Source organism: Lemur catta, chromosome 1, assembly GCF_020740605.2.
Source record: "Lemur catta isolate mLemCat1 chromosome 1, mLemCat1.pri, whole genome shotgun sequence".
NCBI lineage: Eukaryota > Metazoa > Chordata > Mammalia > Primates > Lemuridae > Lemur > Lemur catta.
The window spans coordinates 282,433,535-282,440,745 of NC_059128.1; the positions used below are offsets into that span (position 1 = coordinate 282,433,535).

The window sequence follows — 7,211 nt, forward strand, 5'->3', positions numbered from 1 at the left end:
GTTCCCTCCGGGGTGAAACCCTGGTGTTTCCATCGTGCCTTGTCTTTGGAACTGACGACAAACAGCTCGTGATCAATAGCTGGGACCGCAATGACCTGTTCCCCCAGGGACAAGACTGAACTGCAGGCTCCCTCTCAACTGCCACCAGCTGGGGGAGCTATGCGGAGTCCTGGTCTCAGGTCTTACCCATTGAGCTGTTGCGGCTTGAATTGTGTCCCCAAAAAGATATGCTTCCTCCAGTGCCTGTGAATGTGAACGTATTTGGAAATAGGCTCTTTGCAGAGGTAATCGAGGCAGGATGAGGAGAGACTGCATTAAGGAGGGCCCTAATCCAGTGAGACTGGTGTCCCTATAAGGAAAAGGAAATTTGGACAGAGACATGCGGGACTAAGGCCATGTGCGGACAGACGCAGAGACTGGAGTGATGCTGCCACAGCCAAGCACACCGAGGACTGCAGGAAAACCCCCAGAAGCTGCAAGAGGCAAGAAGGATCCTCCCCTGCAGGCTGCAGAGGGAGTGTGGCCCTGCTGGCACTTTGATGTCACGCTCTGGCCTCCAGAACTGTGAGAGAATCGATTTCTGTTGTCTTAAGCTACCCAGTTTGTGGTACTTGGTCAGAGCAGCTCTAGCAAACTAACACAGGGGTGCGGAAGGGGAATTGGGGAGCAGCCACTCTGTGATCGGGTGCCCTTCGCCTAGGTGCTGGGAACCTGTCCCCCTGCCCTCTGGGTCTCCCGGGTCTTGGGACAGAGGAGAGTGAAGTTCACTGGTCACGGGTGAACTCCTGAGGGCACAGCCTCTGGGTACTCTTGCGGGGAGGGCAGGAGGGGTCTTGCAGCTCCCTCCCTCCACACTGTGCCAGCAGCGAGGGACTCACCCACCCACCTTCACCAGCGTTTCTCCGGTCACCAGAGCAGGTCTATAGAACAAGCTGGGGTCAGGGTAGCTGGCTCTCTGGGTTCTGATCCCTGCAGACCCCTGGGAGAGACCCCACGTTCTGCTCAACACGGACAGAACAATTCTAAGAGCAGCTTCACTGGAGAGCTCAGCAGGCTGGGAAGGGGCAGCTGCACCGGGCGGCTGGGCTGTCTTGCCCGGCAGTGTGTGCCTGCACATGTGCTGTGCATATGTGTGTGAGTATGTGCGTACATGAATGCTTGCACCTGTTCAGTGTGTGTGCGCATGTGGGTGTGTGTGCACGCACAAGTGCTGTGTGCGTGTGTGTGCCTGTGCATGCTGTGCATGTGTGTTTGCACGTGTGTGTGTGTGCTCACATGCTGTGCGTGTGCATGTATGTGCCTGTGCATGTGGGTTTGCATGTGTGTGAGTGTGCGTGTGTGCACGCATGTGTGTGGGTCTGGACTGCTGGCACCGCATGTGCGTTGCAGAGCCCGCCATACCCAGTACCTCCCTCCCAGGCCCTGGCTGACCCACATTCGTGGCCCAGTGGGAGAACCACGAGGGCAGTGTCCATGCCCACAGGGCACTCAGGATTCAAACTCACACCCAGACGCAGGGCAGGGTGACAACCTACCACTGTCATGTCTGGGCTGCTGGGAATGTCACGTGCACCCTTGGCTCTAGCCCAGCACAGCAGCCTGGGCCACTGCTGGGGTCTGTGCCTCCTGGGGGAGGGGCTGTCCTCGCGTCCTGTGGGGCCCTGGGGCATGATGGGGCAGGGAGAGGATGAAGACAGGACCCTCAGCAGGGGTGTCCCTGGGTTGCTGAGGTCACCCACAGCCCAGCGTGCTCCCTCACCTGTGCCCGTCTCCACCTGCCTCCTGTGGGTGTCGGGGCACCTGGACTGGGAGTCAGAGGTAGAGGGCCCAGAGCTGACAGCTCGGCCACAGGCATCTCTCTGTCCTGCGGCTGCCATCTGTCAGAGGCTGAATAATGGCCCCCAGAAGATACACACGTCCCAGTTCCTGGAACCTGTGAACATGACCTCATGTGACAAGAAAGGACTTTGCAGATGGGATTAAGGAAGAAACCTCAAGCTGGGGAGACTGTCCTGGATCACCCAGGTGTCCTAAGTGCAGTCACAGGTCCTTCTGAGAGGGAGGCAGGGGGACATGTGACTGCAGACGAGGAGGCCGTGTGACCACAGCGGTGGAGACTGGAGCCATGTGGCCGCAGGCCCAGGAACGCCGCAGCCACCAGCAGCTGGGACAGGCAGGTGGAACCCCACCTGGGAGCCTGGGAGGGAGCCAGCCCTGCCCACACCTTGGCTGCAGCCCAGTGGTACTGACCTTGGACTTCTGGCCTTTAGACCTGTTAGAGAATCCATTTTTGCTGCATCAAACCACCCAGTGTGTGGTCCTTTGTCACAGCTGCCAAACGGAGCTCAAATGCCCCCTCCTGTCCTGTGGCTCTGAGCCAGCACAATTCAGCTCACACGCAGCTCACTAGGCGACAGCCTAGGGGCAAGTCCCTTTGACAGGCCACCACTGTCACATCAACTCTGTGGCCTGCTGGCCACAAACTCTCTTTGCTCTGCTTGTTGAGCAGAGCAAGCAAAACAAAGAGAAAACTGACTTCTAAGGGGTCTGCATCCACCTGCAGCAGGCAGACACATTCACCTGTAACCCACAGAAGGACGGGCCCCTGGATGGGGATGGGGAAGGACCAGCCCATTTTAGATCCACAGGCGGGTGCTGGTGCCTAGAAGGGACAGCTTCGGGACTGGCCCAGCCGAGTGTCAGTGTCCTTCTGCCGTGTGGGCTGATGCTAATGCTAGTGCATTTCCTCCTTGCCCTTGTGTCTGGTTTGTCATGCCTGCATGCAGAGAGGAGCCAGCTGGTGAGGGGCAGGTGCTCACGGGGATGTCCCTGAGAGGCCTGGCTGGGGGGACCCCTGGAGTGTTGTGACAGCGGCCTCCATGGCCCAGCATCAAGTGAACCTAATGTTGGCATCTGCTATTTCCCTAGCAGCTCATCCTTCATCCAGGTTGTTAGGTCACAGTCCTTTCCTTCCTTCCTACCTGTGCCCAATGTCACCTCCTCCAGGAAGCCCACTTAGCACAGAGCACTCCACTCTGAGGAAGGACAAGGTCATGGCTGGCACCAAGGTTGAGCCTATGGAGTCACGAGGACGGGGCTTAGCGCCAGGCCCTGCCCCACCAGTCGTGGTGGAGAGCCCCGTGCCCCCTCTGTGCCGTCAGCTGTTGAGGGCAGAGAGCACCGGCACGGGGGCCTGGACGTGATCCACGGGGTGCACTGAGCTTGGGCACAGCCAGCACTCGGCGAGCGTCGCTTCCGGCTGCCGCTCAGCTGGCCCCACCGTAACCGCGCAGGGCTGGCTGGGCAGACTCTGAGACGGCCTCGGTGCTCCACCTGTCAGGGTGAACGTTCCTGGGTGGCTCCTTCCCCCCGAGTGGGGGCCAGACCTGGCGAGTTTTTCTAATGAACCGAAGGTAGCGGGAGTAATGGACGTCACTGCTGTGACTAGGTTTCAAAAAACTCTGACTCCCAGCCTGCGAGACTCTCTCTGCGGCCTTCTCAGGCTGTAGGCTTTGACGCAGTGAGGGGCCGAGTTAGAGGGGCCCACATGGCAAGGAAGTGACAGCAGCCTCTGGCCAACAGCCAGCAAGGAACTGAGACCCTCGGGCCACAGAACAGAATCCCGCCAGCCGCCAGTGAGGGAGCTTGCGGGTGGACACTGTCCCTGTGGAACCTGCGGAACACGCTGGCCCCCACCAGCACCTTGGCTGCAGCCTCAGTGAGAGCCTGGGGGAGAAGATTCAGCCAAGCTGCACACAGAATATCGCCCCACAGAAACTGAGATGTAATGTTTCGAACGGCGACAATCTGGGTTCGTTTGTGATGCGGCACTAGCTAAGGAATACAGAGCCACACCGCTCTGTGCCTGCAGAGTGGCAAGTTCAGTGACAGAAATGCATTTCATCAGCCTCCCCCAGGCTCACACAGCACCCACCACGTGCACGGCACCTGTGGGGACCCACAGACGGAGCAGGGGCTGGCTCTGCTCTTCAGAAGCAGTGCCCTCCGCCGAGTCACAGAAGGGGTGACCTGGGCCACAAAGGACACTGAGGCCAAGTGCCTGGCCAGTCCCCAACTCCCTGGGGGCAAAAGCAGAGGATGGAGACCACGCTCAGCTGGACACGGGCAGGGCTGTGCCACTTGGTCCTGAAATACAGCTGGGCTGGTTTGTAAACAGCTGCTTCACCAAGACCCTCCAAATGATCCCCACGGGGACCTCCCTACCATGCAGCAGCTGAAGGACCTCCCCACCATCCAGAAACCTCCCCACCCTCCTGGCTCCTGGGGTCCCCAGGACCTGCTGCAGCACAAGGCCAGTGTCCACCCGACTTGTCCGTGCACGGTGCGGTGCCATGGTTAGTTATTATGAACCCTGCCCTGGTTAAGACACACAGCCACAAAAATGCCACAGCACACCCAGTCTGAGAATATCTAGTGTGTGCAAAGGCCCAGTCTGACTCCTGAGCTACCGGTGGTCCTGTTAATCCCCTGTCACATAGGAGAAGACAGCCCTCCCTGGTACGTGTTGGAGCTGGCTCTGGGCCGGAGGGCAGGATCCTGGGCAGGGCTGGGGGAGCCAAGCATCGAGTGGGGTGTGGTCTACAAACTCTCCCTGCATGCCGCTAAGCGAGCACACAGGGGACCGTGTACTGGCCACAGGGTCACAAGCTTGGCATGTTGTTCCGCTGGTCTGACGCTAGCCAAGCCCTCGAGAGACTGCCTGGAGTTGCCGAAGTGGCTGAATATTTGAAGGAAAAACCCCTAGTTTCCCTTGGGAAAGCCGCTGAACCTCCGGCAGAGGGCTCGCAGCTAAAGAACAGAGATGGGTGACAGCCAGTGCCTTGCCCGCCTTCCACTGGGCGAAGCCCAGCTGACGCAGAGAAAATCCAGTCTCATCCTGAGCACTTGGCCCTACGTTGCCTCCTCTGAGTTCTAAATGGTTGTTCTGTTACCTAAACAGCCCATGTTTACTTTGACATGAAAAGGGGAGCTTGGTCCCGTAAAACCGCTACCGAGATGTCTGGCGTGGTCACTTGTCGTGGGGTTTCTCCCACGCCAGCCCCAGGCTGCCCTGGCTCTTTCAGCTCTTCTGTCCCACCCCGGAGGGTGAAGCACTCAGCAAACATCCTGTCCCCCACCCCGTGTGTAACTTAGGGACCAAGAGGACGACTTCCTGGGTGTAAGTCCCAGCTCTGTCGCCACAGGCTGTGTAAACTTGGGCAAGTCACTTAACCTCTCTGTGCCTCCCTTCCCTCCCACAGAAAACAGAGATGATAATGAGCTCGGACCAGCTGCTACGTCTCAGGACAAAGCTGGGTGATGGGACACGCGTTTCGGCTTCTTTTCCTTCCGGAACCTCTGTCGCTCCCACCCCTCCTCCTCCATCACTGTCACCTCCGGGCTTCCAAACTCAGAGACGTTTCTCTTCTGCTTTTATTTGACTTTCTCCTGCTTTCTTCTCACCTTACTCTCTGTCTCCTTTTTTCTTCTATTTGTGATCTGAATATGGCCCCAGGGGCTGGCGCTCCACACGGAGAGCCTCAAAGTCCCTCGTCCTGGCCTGTGACAGCTCCGCTTCAGGTCCAGGAGCATATCCCAGCCCCTCGCCAGGGCACAGCTTGAGCCCTGTGCCCAGCGTGGAGCACAGCAGCTGGGGTGACCTCCTCCGGGAGCTTCCCTTCTAGGGAGAAGTGCAGGACCAGGAGGGTGGCAAGTAGTGCAAAACGTGCCCCACAGGGGAGCCACTTATGGATTTCTTTGCTCATACTGCAGTACGGCTCCCTTCTGCACAGTGCATGTTGTGGAGGCAGACATTAAAACAATATCGCAGCATTGAAAAGCTATATTTAACAATTTAAAATATCACCCAAGAGCCCTCAAACCAAGAGCTAAAAGCTGTGGTGTTTGCGGTGGGCTGGGGGATCCAGAGTGCCGGCCCCTCCCAGCCCCCCCCCTTGGGCAGAGCCTGCAAACCCTGCAACAGGACTATGGCATGGCAGTCGTGGGGGTCACTCCCGCAGCGCCAGCAAGTGAAGGACGCAGGACCCCAGCCCATGGGTGCTGTCGCCATGCATGCCATCTTACACTGAAACAGCGCCTGCCTGCGGGAGGCCCTGGAAAGACACCAGCCTGGTACAGGGGTTTCTCTGGGTGGTGGGATTACAGAGGGGTTTAAGCTTTTCCCTTTTCTTTGAAGTTCCGAGAAACTTTAGCATGAATGTTTTGTATTAGGAACCAGAGCCAGTCAAGTGAGAACCCACAGTGGAGACGCAGCCACGGCAGCCGCAGTGGGGTCCCTAACTGAGGCAAGTCTGGGCTCTGGAGCCCTGCAGGCTGGGGCGTGGGTGGGGACATCCGCAGAGCCCGGGACCCAAGGGTGGAAGCAGAGGACTTCATCGCAGGGGACAGGGGCCAGTGGGGTTTATGCAGGGAGGGACTGGCCTTCCCTTTGGGAGTAGCATGGAGGATATTATGCGTGGTGGCGCTTAAGAGACAGGGAACTTAGGACCCAAACTACGGTGGGTGGCCCCCCGGGGGGCATGGCCAGCCTGCTGTGGGGAAGTGAGAGGAGGTTCTGGGGGGCCCATGAGGCCCACCCTGTAGTGAAACCTACCTGCAGTCCGCTGGGCATTGTCCTTTACGGACCCGGCAAAGAGGCGCTGGCTACGACCCCAGCGTGAAGGGCTCACCACGCAGCAGCACCCCTGGGTCCTGCTCCCGCCCACCCCTCCCAGCACCCCTCCCCCCGCAGCCCAGCCTCCCCACAATGTGGTTTACACCCCCCACCCCCAGTGCAAAAACCGGAACAACAGCCCAGGCTTGGAGCTTGCACCGTTGGACCCTTTGTCTTTCCTTTTCTTTTCTAGTCTTCTTCTCGTCCGAGGGGTCACGTACCGGCTCTAACAAGGTTTCAGGGAGGCACAGCTCACGTGTGAGCGTGACAACCAGTCATCAGGCTGATGAGCCTTTCCGTCCCTGCCTCCCGCCTCTTGCTCTCCACTCCGAAGTCCCCTCGCGGGCAGCTTGGGCGCCCGGTCCTCTCTCTCCTCCTCCCACCTGCCGTGGCCCTGACTGCTGAGAGAGGGAAGCTCTGGAGCCCTTTAGACCAGCACAGGACCGGCCACACGACTGGGGGCCCGATGCCACGCAGGCCCCTTATTCAAACGTCATGTAGACTTTCCAGATGGTGGTGGCCGAGCTCTGAGCCCAGC

At 59.0% G+C, this 7,211-nt stretch overlaps 1 pseudogene; it reads right to left on the reverse strand.

Annotated features, from left to right (window-relative positions):
* Positions 1-6,875: 6,875 nt before the first annotated feature.
* LOC123630977 lies at positions 6,876-6,968 on the reverse strand (annotated as a pseudogene).
* Positions 6,969-7,211: the final 243 nt, after the last annotated feature.